This window comes from Euprymna scolopes, chromosome 20 (genome assembly GCF_053919585.1).
Source record: "Euprymna scolopes isolate OS-2025 chromosome 20, ASM5391958v1, whole genome shotgun sequence".
Taxonomy (NCBI): Eukaryota; Metazoa; Mollusca; class Cephalopoda; order Sepiida; family Sepiolidae; genus Euprymna; species Euprymna scolopes.
Window position 1 is genome coordinate 60,834,765 of NC_136501.1, and position 13,875 is coordinate 60,848,639.

At 31.9% G+C, this 13,875-nt stretch overlaps 1 pseudogene; it reads left to right on the forward strand.

The window, feature by feature from the left end:
* The first annotated feature begins 6,892 nt into the window (after positions 1 to 6,892).
* LOC145241813 (U2 spliceosomal RNA) lies at positions 6,893 to 7,026 on the forward strand (annotated as a pseudogene).
* The last annotated feature ends 6,849 nt before the right edge of the window (positions 7,027 to 13,875 follow it).

Sequence of the window (13,875 nt, forward strand, 5' to 3'; positions counted from 1 at the left end):
CTCCACGTTAAAAAACGACCCTGGTGTCTAACTCTGTCCCGTGGGGAGGCATAGTAAATAGGTACAATTGTTCGCCATTAGTGGATGTTGACGTCACGTCACGTGACATGACTAAGCGTTTTTTTTTTTTAGTATGAATAACATTTTTTGTTATAATTATAAAGTCTACACTTAATTTTATAGAAAATGATGTATATATAATAGAAAAAAAAATTACTGGTTTTGTTGGATTCAAGTGGATCCCCCCCCCTCCAGTTTAAGAGATAGCAGGTCACGTGGTAATATACAAAATGGCTAGCGTAAATATAAAGATCGGTTTTTTTATCGACGAATATTTTGAAAGCTGAATTTTTTTTTATTCCTGTACATTTTTTCCTGATATTTTTCGTTAAAACTCTTGTATAAATACTATTTTTAACCAGTTAATTACGTTGGAGACATTGTCATGGAGTTTAATAATCTCTAGAACAAAGCAGAAGAGAAATTACAAAAGTATCGGTAAAACAAAGTGTTTGTTTACATTTGTTCGCCATTACTGGATGTTGACGTCACGTCACGTGACATGACTAAGCGTTTTTGGATTATGTAATATTAACATTAAAATGACAGGTTTTTTTGGGGGCCCCCCTAGGAGAGAAATGATCAGTTCACCCCCTTTTAATGGTCCGTTTGGTGTGGAATTTCGATATTTGTCATGCGGGTGATCAAGGTTCAATATGATACATAATTTGTCAACTTTGGTTGTGTCTGTCAAAAGTTTGAGCTGACGTCACGTCACGTGACACGTATTGAATAACGTTAAAATGACAGGTTTTTTGGGGGGCCCCCCTAGGAGAAAAACGATCAGTTGACCCCTTTCTACTGGTCCGTTTGACGTGAAATTTCGATATTTGTCATCCGGGTGATCAAGGTGCAATATGATACCAAATTTGTCAACTCTGGTTCCGTCTTTCAAAAGTTTTAGCGTTACAAACAAACATACATACATACATACATACATACACACCGATTTTTGCCTTTTATATATATAGACTAGCAGGGCTACCCGGCGTTGCTCGGGACCGTATAAACAATGAAAAAACAAAAGCAGATATTGAACATATGTTTGATTCTTAGGGGAGAGGAATCTTTCATCTCTATGTATTATTTGTTTTATCTACCCTAGGACTGATATTGTTCATGTTTTATCCCTAGCATAGGTAATTTACAGCATGTATATGAAATTGTTTTACCTTAGGGAGAAGAGAACAGGTAATATACAACATAATGTGTCTATATTACATCCCTGGCAACGCCTAGAAACCAGCTAGAACATGTATTTCAGTCAATCTTTATTATATCCTGGGCTATGCCGGGAAACCAGCTAATCTCTTTTTAGTGACTTGACCACCAAAATACCTCCCTAAGTGTGTCCTTTCTTTTGAACTTATTAGATATAGGTATCTAGAAATGTGTGTGAAATTTTGTTGAATGCATTGTTCACTATGATTTTCTTATTGTTCTACACAATATCAACTGTAGCGAAATAACACAGTAAACTTAGTGTAGTGTTAGAATAAAGAGCAAAGGAAAAAATTAGAATCATATTTTGTAATTGCAAATCTAAATTTGCTAGCATGTACCAGTATTGGCCAGGTTGTGGAAATTTGGAACTTATAACATATGTAGTGGCCTTTTCCTAGATACCTATTGCTAAAAATTATACTTTCATTTTGTTAGAAAAATCTCTCTTCAGATGCCCTGCATCATTCAAAATAAAAACAAATATTTTTATAATTGTTTCAGTATATTGCTACACAATGTGAAAGTTTTTAACGTTTGTAAAAAAAATCATGAATGTGCTTATATTGCAAAAAAGAAAATATCAGTGCACAGTATTGAAAGTGTTTGAGATTCAAAAGTCTGTAACATTTCTACTAACTTCATAAGATGTCATGTGAGAAACTGAATTGAATATCAAGACATTATCTGAAGCGTTTTTATTTTGGTGTAACATATGTGTTTACAGTGAACCTTAACTTTTAATAAACAGATTGGTATGCAATGACATAGGCTAAGAATCTTTAAAATATATATAAATTGGAAAAATGTGTGAACAAATGAAAAAAAAATGATCCGCTCCACTTGATGACATCAAGCACAGTAATATTTTAGTGAAGAAAATATGAAATTGATGTTCAGTGATTAGTTTGGATGAATGAGAAAATGTAATTGTTTGATGCATAAAAATAACTCAGTTGCTGTATTTGATATTAAGCAGCAAAATATAGTGATTTGAATATTTGGGAAAACATCAAACCAGATTATGTAAAAAGAAAAAAAAAAGATGAAATTAGAAAATATATATTTTATGTTTATGAGTTCTGCCAATCAAAATTTTGTGGCAGAAATTGGGTGATTACCATGCAATTTTATTTTGGTAAAATTCTTAAATTATTAGAATGTTTATTATAATTTCTAATTAGTGACTTGTTATAATCAAAATCCGCCCTAAAGAGTGTCCTTTCTTTTATTAGGTATCAGAGTAGGTATCAAGATTTCTACTTCTATACAAATGTGATATTTCAGATCTGTACATAAAAAATTTGTTGAATATATAGGTTGAGAATTGTTCTGTGTCGCTCTCTCTCACACACACACGCATTCTCACTTTTATAGATATAATAGATAGATTACTCTAGATATATTTCCATATGTCTGAATACCCTATATACAAATTTTCAAATCTGTAGATAAAAAAATTTGTTGAGTATATAGGTTGAAAATTGTTCTCTCTCTCTCTCTCACACACACATTCTCAATTTTAGAGATATAATAGATAGATTATGCTAGATATATTTCCATATGTCTGAATACCCTATATACAAATTTTCTAATCTGTAGATCAAATATTTGTTGAATATATAGGTTGAAAATTGTTCTTACTCTCTCTCTCTCTCTCTCTCTCTGGCTACCTCACACACACATTCTAACTTTTATAGATATAATAGATAGATTATGCTAGATATATTTCCATATGTGTGAATACCCTATATACAAATTTTCTAATTTGTAGATAAAAAATTTGTAGAGTGCATAGGTTGAGAATTGTTCTCTCTATCTCTGACACACACACATTCTAACTTTTAAAGATATAATAGATTATGCTAGATATATTTCGATATTTCTGAATACCCTATATATAAAAATTTGTTGAATGTATAGGTTGAGAACTGTTCTCTCTCTCTCTCTCTCTCTCTCTCTCTCTCTCTCTCTCTCTCGCTCACACACACACACATTCTCACTTTTATAGATATAATAGAAAGATTATCCTAGATATATTTCTATTTGTATGAATACTCTATATACAAATTTTAAAATCTGTAGATAAAGAATTTGTTGAGTATATGGGTTGAGAATTGTTCTCTCTCTCTCTCTCTCTCTCTCTCTCACACACACACACACACACATTCTCACTTTTATAGATATAATAGATTATGCTAGATATATTTCCATATGTCTGAATACCCTATATACAAATTTTCAAATCTGTAGATAAAAAATTTGTTGAGTATATAGGTTGAGAATTGTTCTCTCTCTCTCTATCACACACATTCTCACTTTTATAGATATAATAGACAGATTATGCCAGATATATTGAAATGTGTCTGAATGCCCAATATACAAATTTTGAAATCTGTAGATAAAAAATTTGTTGTATACATAGGTTGACAATTGTCCTCTCTCTCACACACACACACATTCTCACTTTTATACATATAATAGATAGATTATGCTAGATATATTTCTATATGTCTGAACACCCTATATACAAATGTTCAAATCTGTGGATAAAAAATTTGTTGAATGTATAGGTTGAGAATTTTTATCTCTCTCTTTTTCTCTCTCTCTCTCTCTCGCTATCTCACACACACGCATTCTCACTTTTATAGATAAAATAGATAGATTATGCTAGATATATTTCCATATGTCTGAATACCCTATATACAAAGTTTCAAATCTGTAGATAAAAAATTTGTTGAATATATAGGTTTAGAATTGTTCTCTCTCTCTCTCTCACACACACATTCTAACTTTTGTAGTTATAATAGATAGATTATGCTAGATATATTTCCATATGTCTGAATACCCTTTATACAAATTTTCTAAACTGTAGGTAAAAAATTTGTTGAGTATGTAGGTTAAGAATTGTTCTCTCTCTCTCTCTCTCACACACACACACACACACAAGTTCTCACTTTTATAGATATAATAGATAGATTATGCTAGATATATTTCTATATGTCTGCCTACCCTATATACAAATTTCAAAATCTGTGCCCAAAAATGTGTGGAATATATAGGTTGAGAATTGTTCTCTCTCTCTCTCTCTCTCTCTCTCTCTCTCTCACACATATTCTCACTTTTATAGGTTATATAGGTTGAGAATTTTTTGCTCTTTCCATCACTCACATTCACACTTTTATAGATATAATACATAGATTATGCCAGATATATTTACATATGTCTGAATACCCAATATACACATTTTCAAATCTGTAGATAAAAAATTAGTTGAATATATAGGTTGAGAATTGTTCTCTCTCTCTCTCTTTCTCTCTCTCTCACACACACATTCTCACTTTTATAGATATAATAGATAGATTATGCTAGATATATTTCCATACGTCTGAATACCCTATATCCAAATTTTCTAATATGTAGATAAAAAATTTGTTGAATATATAGGGTGAGAATTTTCCTTCCTCTCTTTCTCTCTCTCTCTTTCTCACACACACACAAGCTGAAAATTGTTCTCTCTCTCTCTCTGACTCTCTCTCTCTCTCTCACACACACACACATGGTTATTTTATAGATATAATAGATAGGTTATGCTAGATACATTTCTATATGTCTGAATACCCTATATACAAATTTTTAAATCTGTAGATAAAAAATTTGTTGAGTATATAGGTTGAGAATTGTTCTTTCTCTCTCTCTCACACACACATTCTCACTTTTATAGATATAATAGATTATGCTAGATATATTTCCATATGTCTGAATACCCTATATACAAATTTTCAAATCTGTAAAGATAGAATTTGTTGAATATATAGGTTGAGAATTGTTCTCTCTCTCTCTCTTTCACACACATTCTCACTTTTATAGATATAATAGATAGATTATGCTAGATATATTTCCTTATGTCTGAATACCCTATATACAAATTATCAAATCTGTAGATACAAAATTTGTTGAGTATATAGGTTGAGAATTGTTCTCTCTCTCTCTCTCTCACTCACTCACTCACTCACTCACTCACACACACACACACACATTCTACCTTTTATAGATATAATAGATTATGCTAGATATATTTCCATATGTCTGAATACCCTGTATACAAATTTTCAGATCTGTACATAAAAATTAGTTGAATATATAGGTTGAGAATTGTTCTCTCTCTCTCTCTTCTCTCTCTCTCTTTCACACACATTCTCACTTTTCTAGATATAATAGATAGATTATGCTAGATATATTTCCATATGTCTGAATACCCTATATACAAATTTTCTAATCGGTAGATAAAAAAATTGTTGAATATATAGGGTGAGAATTGTACTTACTCTCTCTCTCTCTCTCTCTCTCTCTCTCACGCACACATTCTCACTTTTATGGATATAATAGATAGATTATGCTGGATATATTTCCATATGTCTGAATACCCTATATACAAATGGTCAAATCTGTAGATAACAAATTTATTGAATAGATAGGTTGAGAATTGTTCTCTCTCTCTCTCTCGCAACCTTACACACACAACCACACGCAAACATTCTGACTTTTATAGATATAATAGATCGATTATGCTAGATATATTTCCATATGTCTGAATACCCAATATACAAATTTTCAAATCTGTAGGTAAAAAATTTGTTGAATATATAGGTTGAGAATTGTTCTCTCTCTCTCACACACTCACATTCTCACTTTTATAGATATAATGTATAGATTATGCTAGATATATTTCTATATGTCTGAATACCCTATATACAAAGTTTAAAATCCGTAGATAAAAATACGTTGAGTATATAGGTTGAGAATTGTTCTCTCTCTCTCTTACGCACACACACACACACACACACACACATTTTCACTTTTATAGATATAATAGATAGATTATGCTAGATATATTTCCATAAGTCTGAATACCCTATATACAAATTTTCAAATCTGTAGTATAAAAATGTATTGAATATATAGGTTGAGAATTGTTGTCTCTCTCTCTCTCTCTCTCTCTCTCTCTCTCTCTGGCTACCTCACACACACACACATTTTCACTTTTATAGATATAATAGATAGATTATGCTAGATATATTTCCATATGTCTGAATACCCTATATACAAACTTTCAAATCTGTAGATAAAAAATTTGTTGAGTATATAGGTTGAGAATTGTTCTCTCTCTCTCACACGAAACTGTGCGCTCGGCTTCTTCCCCCCCTTCCCACCCCAAATGCTTGGGAAACTGTGCACTGTTTTTGTTGGTTTTCAAGCTGCCTCTCCCCCCCCCACACACACACACAGTTTAACAGTAGTAGGAGGTCAAGAGAAAGAGGGTGAGAGAGAGAGAAGAGTAAGTTGGTGAGAGAGAGAGAAAAGAGAAAGAGGGTGTTGGTTTTATATTTTTATTATCGTCTAATATTTTGAAAGCTGAATTTCTAATAAAATGTGCATCTATAGGAGATAATGCCTGGGAATGTGTTCCCCCCCCACAGTTTAACAGTGGTGTGACGTCAAGAGAAAGAGGGTGAGAGAGAGGGAAGAGTAAGAGGGTGAGAGAGAGAAAGAGAGAGAAAAAAAAGAAAGACGGTGTTGGTTTTGTGAAAAAAGTTGTTATTTACAATTGTTCGCATTCTTGGCCTTTTGGTCAAGATCAAAGTGTAGTATCTGTTCTTCAGATGCTGCACTTCTATTTCTTGTTCTCTTTCGGTGGAGGAGAAATCCTCCACGACTGAGACAATTTTTATTTTTGTACCTTTTCTCCACGTTAAAAAACGACCCTGGTGTCTAACTCTGTCCCGTGGGGAGGCATAGTAAATAGGTACAATTGTTCGCCATTAGTGGATGTTGACGTCACGTCACGTGACATGACTAAGCGTTTTTTTTTTTTAGTATGAATAACATTTTTTGTTTTAATTATAAAGTCTACACTTAATTTTATAGAAAATGATGTATATATAATAGAAAAAAAAAATTACTGGTTTTGTTGGATTCAAGTGGATCCCCCCCCTCCAGTTTAAGAGATAGCAGGTCACGTGGTAATATACAAAATGGCTAGCGTAAATATAAAGATCGGTTTTTTTATCGACGAATATTTTGAAAGCTGAATTTTTTTTTATTCCTGTACATTTTTTCCTGATATTTTTCGTTAAAACTCTTGTATAAATACTATTTTTAACCAGTTAAATACGTTGGAGACATTGTCATGGAGTTTAATAATCTCTAGAACAAAGCAGAAGAGAAATTACAAAAGTATCGGTAAAACAAAGTGTTTGTTTACATTTGTTCGCCATTACTGGATGTTGACGTCACGTCACGTGACATGACTAAGCGTTTTTGGATTATGTAATATTAACATTAAAATGACAGGTTTTTTGGGGGGCCCCCCTAGGAGAGAAATGATCAGTTCACCCCCTTTTAATGGTCCGTTTGGTGTGGAATTTCGATATTTGTCATGCGGGTGATCAAGGTTCAATATGATACATAATTTGTCAACTTTGGTTGTGTCTGTCAAAAGTTTGAGCTGACGTCACGTCACGTGACACGTATTGAATAACGTTAAAATGACAGTTTTTTTTGGGGGCCCCCCTAGGAGAAAAACGATCAGTTGACCCCTTTCTACTGGTCCGTTTGACGTGAAATTTCGATATTTGTCATCCGGGTGATCAAGGTGCAATATGATACCAAATTTGTCAACTCTGGTTCCGTCTTTCAAAAGTTTTAGCGTTACAAACAAACATACATACATACATACATACACACCGATTTTTGCCTTTTATATATATAGACTAGCAGGGCTACCCGGCGTTGCTCGGGACCGTATAAACAATGAAAAAACAAAAGCAGATATTGAACATATGTTTGATTCTTAGGGGAGAGGAATCTTTCATCTCTATGTATTATTTGTTTTATCTACCCTAGGACTGATATTGTTCATGTTTTATCCCTAGCATAGGTAATTTACAGCATGTATATGAAATTGTTTTACCTTAGGGAGAAGAGAACAGGTAATATACAACATAATGTGTCTATATTACATCCCTGGCAACGCCTAGAAACCAGCTAGAACATGTATTTCAGTCAATCTTTATTATATCCTGGGCTATGCCGGGAAACCAGCTAATCTCTTTTTAGTGACTTGACCACCAAAATACCTCCCTAAGTGTGTCCTTTCTTTTGAACTTATTAGATATAGGTATCTAGAAATGTGTGTGAAATTTTGTTGAATGCATTGTTCACTATGATTTTCTTATTGTTCTACACAATATCAACTGTAGCGAAATAACACAGTAAACTTAGTGTAGTGTTAGAATAAAGAGCAAAGGAAAAAATTAGAATCATATTTTGTAATTGCAAATCTAAATTTGCTAGCATGTAACAGTATTGGCCAGGTTGTGGAAATTTGGAACTTATAACATATGTAGTGGCCTTTTCCTAGATACCTATTGCTAAAAATTATACTTTCATTTTGTTAGAAAAATCTCTCTTCAGATGCCCTGCATCATTCAAAATAAAAACAAATATTTTTATAATTGTTTCAGTATATTGCTACACAATGTGAAAGTTTTTAACGTTTGTAAAAAAAATCATGAATGTGCTTATATTGCAAAAAAGAAAATATCAGTGCACAGTATTGAAAGTGTTTGAGATTCAAAAGTCTGTAACATTTCTACTAACTTCATAAGATGTCATGTGAGAAACTGAATTGAATATCAAGACATTATCTGAAGCGTTTTTATTTTGGTGTAACATATGTGTTTACAGTGAACCTTAACTTTTAATAAACAGATTGGTATGCAATGACATAGGCTAAGAATCTTTAAAATATATATAAATTGGAAAAATGTGTGAACAAATGAAAAAAAAATGATCCGCTCCACTTGATGACATCAAGCACAGTAATATTTTAGTGAAGAAAATATGAAATTGATGTTCAGTGATTAGTTTGGATGAATGAGAAAATGTAATTGTTTGATGCATAAAAATAACTCAGTTGCTGTATTTGATATTAAGCAGCAAAATATAGTGATTTGAATATTTGGGAAAACATCAAACCAGATTATGTAAAAAGAAAAAAAAAAGATGAAATTAGAAAATATATATTTTATGTTTATGAGTTCTGCCAATCAAAATTTTGTGGCAGAAATTGGGTGATTACCATGCAATTTTATTTTGGTAAAATTCTTAAATTATTAGAATGTTTATTATAATTTCTAATTAGTGACTTGTTATAATCAAAATCCGCCCTAAAGAGTGTCCTTTCTTTTATTAGGTATCAGAGTAGGTATCAAGATTTCTACTTCTATACAAATGTGATATTTCAGATCTGTACATAAAAAATTTGTTGAATATATAGGTTGAGAATTGTTCTGTGTTGCTCTCTCTCACACACACACGCATTCTCACTTTTATAGATATAATAGATAGATTACTCTAGATATATTTCCATATGTCTGAATACCCTATATACAAATTTTCAAATCTGTAGATAAAAAAATTTGTTGAGTATATAGGTTGAAAATTGTTCTCTCTCTCTCTCTCTCACACACACATTCTCAATTTTAGAGATATAATAGATAGATTATGCTAGATATATTTCCATATGTCTGAATACCCTATATACAAATTTTCTAATCTGTAGATCAAATATTTGTTGAATATATAGGTTGAAAATTGTTCTTACTCTCTCTCTCTCTCTCTCTCTCTCTCTGGCTACCTCACACACACATTCTAACTTTTATAGATATAATAGATAGATTATGCTAGATATATTTCCATATGTGTGAATACCCTATATACAAATTTTCTAATTTGTAGATAAAAAATTTGTAGAGTGCATAGGTTGAGAATTGTTCTCTCTATCTCTCACACACACACATTCTAACTTTTATAGATATAATAGATTATGCTAGATATATTTCGATACTTCTGAATACCCTATATATAAAAATTTGTTGAATGTATCGGTTGAGAACTGTTCTCTCTCTCTCTCTCTCTCTCTCTCTCTCGCTCACACACACACACATTCTCACTTTTATAGATATAATAGAAAGATTATCCTAGATATATTTCTATTTGTATGAATACTCTATATACAAATTTTAAAATCTGTAGATAAAGAATTTGTTGAGTATATGGGTTGAGAATTGTTCTCTCTCTCTCTCTCTCTCTCACACACACACACATTCTCACTTTTATAGATATAATAGATTATGCTAGATATATTTCCATATGTCTGAATACCCTATATACAAATTTTCAAATCTGTAGATAAAAAATTTGTTGAGTATATAGGTTGAGAATTGTTCTCTCTCTCTCTATCACACACATTCTCACTTTTATAGATATAATAGACAGATTATGCCAGATATATTGAAATGTGTCTGAATGCCCAATATACAAATTTTGAAATCTGTAGATAAAAAATTTGTTGTATACATAGGTTGACAATTGTCCTCTCTCTCACACACACACACATTCTCACTTTTATACATATAATAGATAGATTATGCTAGATATATTTCTATATGTCTGAACACCCTATATACAAATGTTCAAATCTGTGGATAAAAAATTTGTTGAATGTATAGGTTGAGAATTTTTATCTCTCTCTTTTTCTCTCTCTCTCTCGCTATCTCACACACACGCATTCTCACTTTTATAGATAAAATAGATAGATTATGCTAGATATATTTCTATATGTCTGAATACCCTATATACAAAGTTTCAAATCTGTAGATAAAAAATTTGTTGAATATATAGGTTTAGAATTGTTCTCTCTCTCTCTCTCACGCACACATTCTAACTTTTGTAGTTATAATAGATAGATTATGCTAGATATATTTCCATATGTCTGAATACCCTATATACAAATTTTCTAAACTGTAGGTAAAAAATTTGTTGAGTATGTAGGTTAAGAATTGTTCTCTCTCTCTCTCACACACACACACACACACAAGTTCTCACTTTTATAGATATAATAGATAGATTATGCTAGATATATTTCTATATGTCTGCCTACCCTATATACAAATTTCCAAATCTGTGCCCAAAAATGTGTGGAATATATAGGTTGAGAATTGTTCTCTCTCTCTCTCTCTCTCTCTCACACATAATCTCACTTTTATAGGTTATATAGGTTGAGAATTTTTTGCTCTTTCCATCACTCACATTCACACTTTTATAGATATAATACATAGATTATGCCAGATATATTTACATATGTCTGAATACCCAATATACACATTTTCAAATCTGTAGATAAAAAATTAGTTGAATATATAGGTTGAGAATTGTTCTCTCTCTCTCTCTTTCTCTCTCTCTCACACACACATTCTCACTTTTATAGATATAATAGATAGATTATGCTAGATATATTTCCATACGTCTGAATACCCTATATCCAAATTTTCTAATATGTAGATAAAAAATTTGTTGAATATATAGGGTGAGAATTTTCCTTCCTCTCTTTCTCTCTCTCTCTTTCTCACACACACACAAGCTGAAAATTGTTCTCTCTCTCTCTCTGACTCTCTCTCTCTCTCTCACACACACACACATGGTCATTTTATAGATATAATAGATAGGTTATGCTAGATATATTTCTATATGTCTGAATACCCTATATACAAATTTTTAAATCTGTAGATAAAAAATTTGTTGAGTATATAGGTTGAGAATTGTTCTTTCTCTCTCTCTCACACACACATTCTCACTTTTATAGATATAATAGATTATGCTAGATATATTTCCAAATGTCTGAATACCCTATATACAAATTTTCAAATCTGTAAAGATAGAATTTGTTGAATATATAGGTTGAGAATTGTTCTCTCTCTCTCTCTTTCACACACATTCTCACTTTTATAGATATAATAGATAGATTATGCTAGATATATTTCCTTATGTCTGAATACCCTATATACAAATTATCAAATCTGTAGATACAAAATTTGTTGAGTATATAGGTTGAGAATTGTTCTCTCTCTCTCTCACTCTCTCTCTCACTCACTCACACACACACACACACATTCTACCTTTTATAGATATAATAGATTATGCTAGATATATTTCCATATGTCTGAATACCCTGTATACAAATTTTCAGATCTGTACATAAAAATTAGTTGAATATATAGGTTGAGAATTGTTCTCTCTCTCTCTCTTCTCTCTCTCTCTTTAACACACATTCTCACTTTTCTAGATATAATAGATAGATTATGCTAGATATATTTCCATATGTCTGAATACCCTATATACAAATTTTCTAATCGGTAGATAAAAAATATGTTGAATATATAGGGTGAGAATTGTACTTACTCTCTCTCTCTCTCTCTCTCTCTCTCTCTCTCTCTCACGCACACATTCTCACTTTTATGGATATAATAGATAGATTATGCTGGATATATTTCCATATGTCTGAATACCCTATATACAAATGGTCAAATCTGTAGATAACAAATTTATTGAATAGATAGGTTGAGAATTGTTCTCTCTCTCTCTCTCGCAACCTTACACACACAACCACACGCAAACATTCTGACTTTTATAGATATAATAGATCGATTATGCTAGATATATTTCCATATGTCTGAATACCCAATATACAAATTTTCAAATCTGTAGGTAAAAAATTTGTTGAATATATAGGTTGAGAATTGTTCTCTCTCTCTCACACACTCACATTCTCACTTTTATAGATATAATGTATAGATTATGCTAGATATATTTCTATATGTCTGAATACCCTATATACAAAGTTTAAAATCCGTAGATAAAAATACGTTGAGTATATAGGTTGAGAATTGTTCTCTCTCTCTCTCTTACGCACACACACACACACACACACACACATTTTCACTTTTATAGATATAATAGATAGATTATGCTAGATATATTTCCATATGTCTGAATACCCTATATACAAATTTTCAAATCTGTAGATAAAAAATGTATTGAATATATAGGTTGAGAATTGTTGTCTCTCTCTCTCTCTCTCTCTCTCTCTCTCTGGCTACCTCACACACACACACATTTTCACTTTTATAGATATAATAGATAGATTATGCTAGATATATTTCCATATGTCTGAATACCCTATATACAAACTTTCAAATCTGTAGATAAAAAATTTGTTGAGTATATAGGTTGAGAATTGTTCTCTCTCTCTCACACGAAACTGTGCGCTCGGCTTCTTCCCCCCCTTCCCACCCCAAATGCTTGGGAAACTGTGCACTGTTTTTGTTGGTTTTCAAGCTGCCTCTTCCCCCCCCCCACACACACACAGTTTAACAGTAGTAGGAGGTCAAGAGAAAGAGGGTGAGAGAGAGAGAAGAGTAAGTTGGTGAGAGAGAGAGAAAAGAGAAAGAGGGTGTTGGTTTTATATTTTTATTATCGTCTAATATTTTGAAAGCTGAATTTCTAATAAAATGTGCATCTATAGGAGATAATGCCTGGGAATGTGTTCCCCCCCCCACAGTTTAACAGTGGTGTGACGTCAAGAGAAAGAGGGTGAGAGAGAGGGAAGAGTAAGTGGGTGAGAGAGAGAAAGAGAGAGAAAAAAAAGAAAGACGGTGTTGGTTTTGTGAAAAAAGTTGTTATTTACAATTG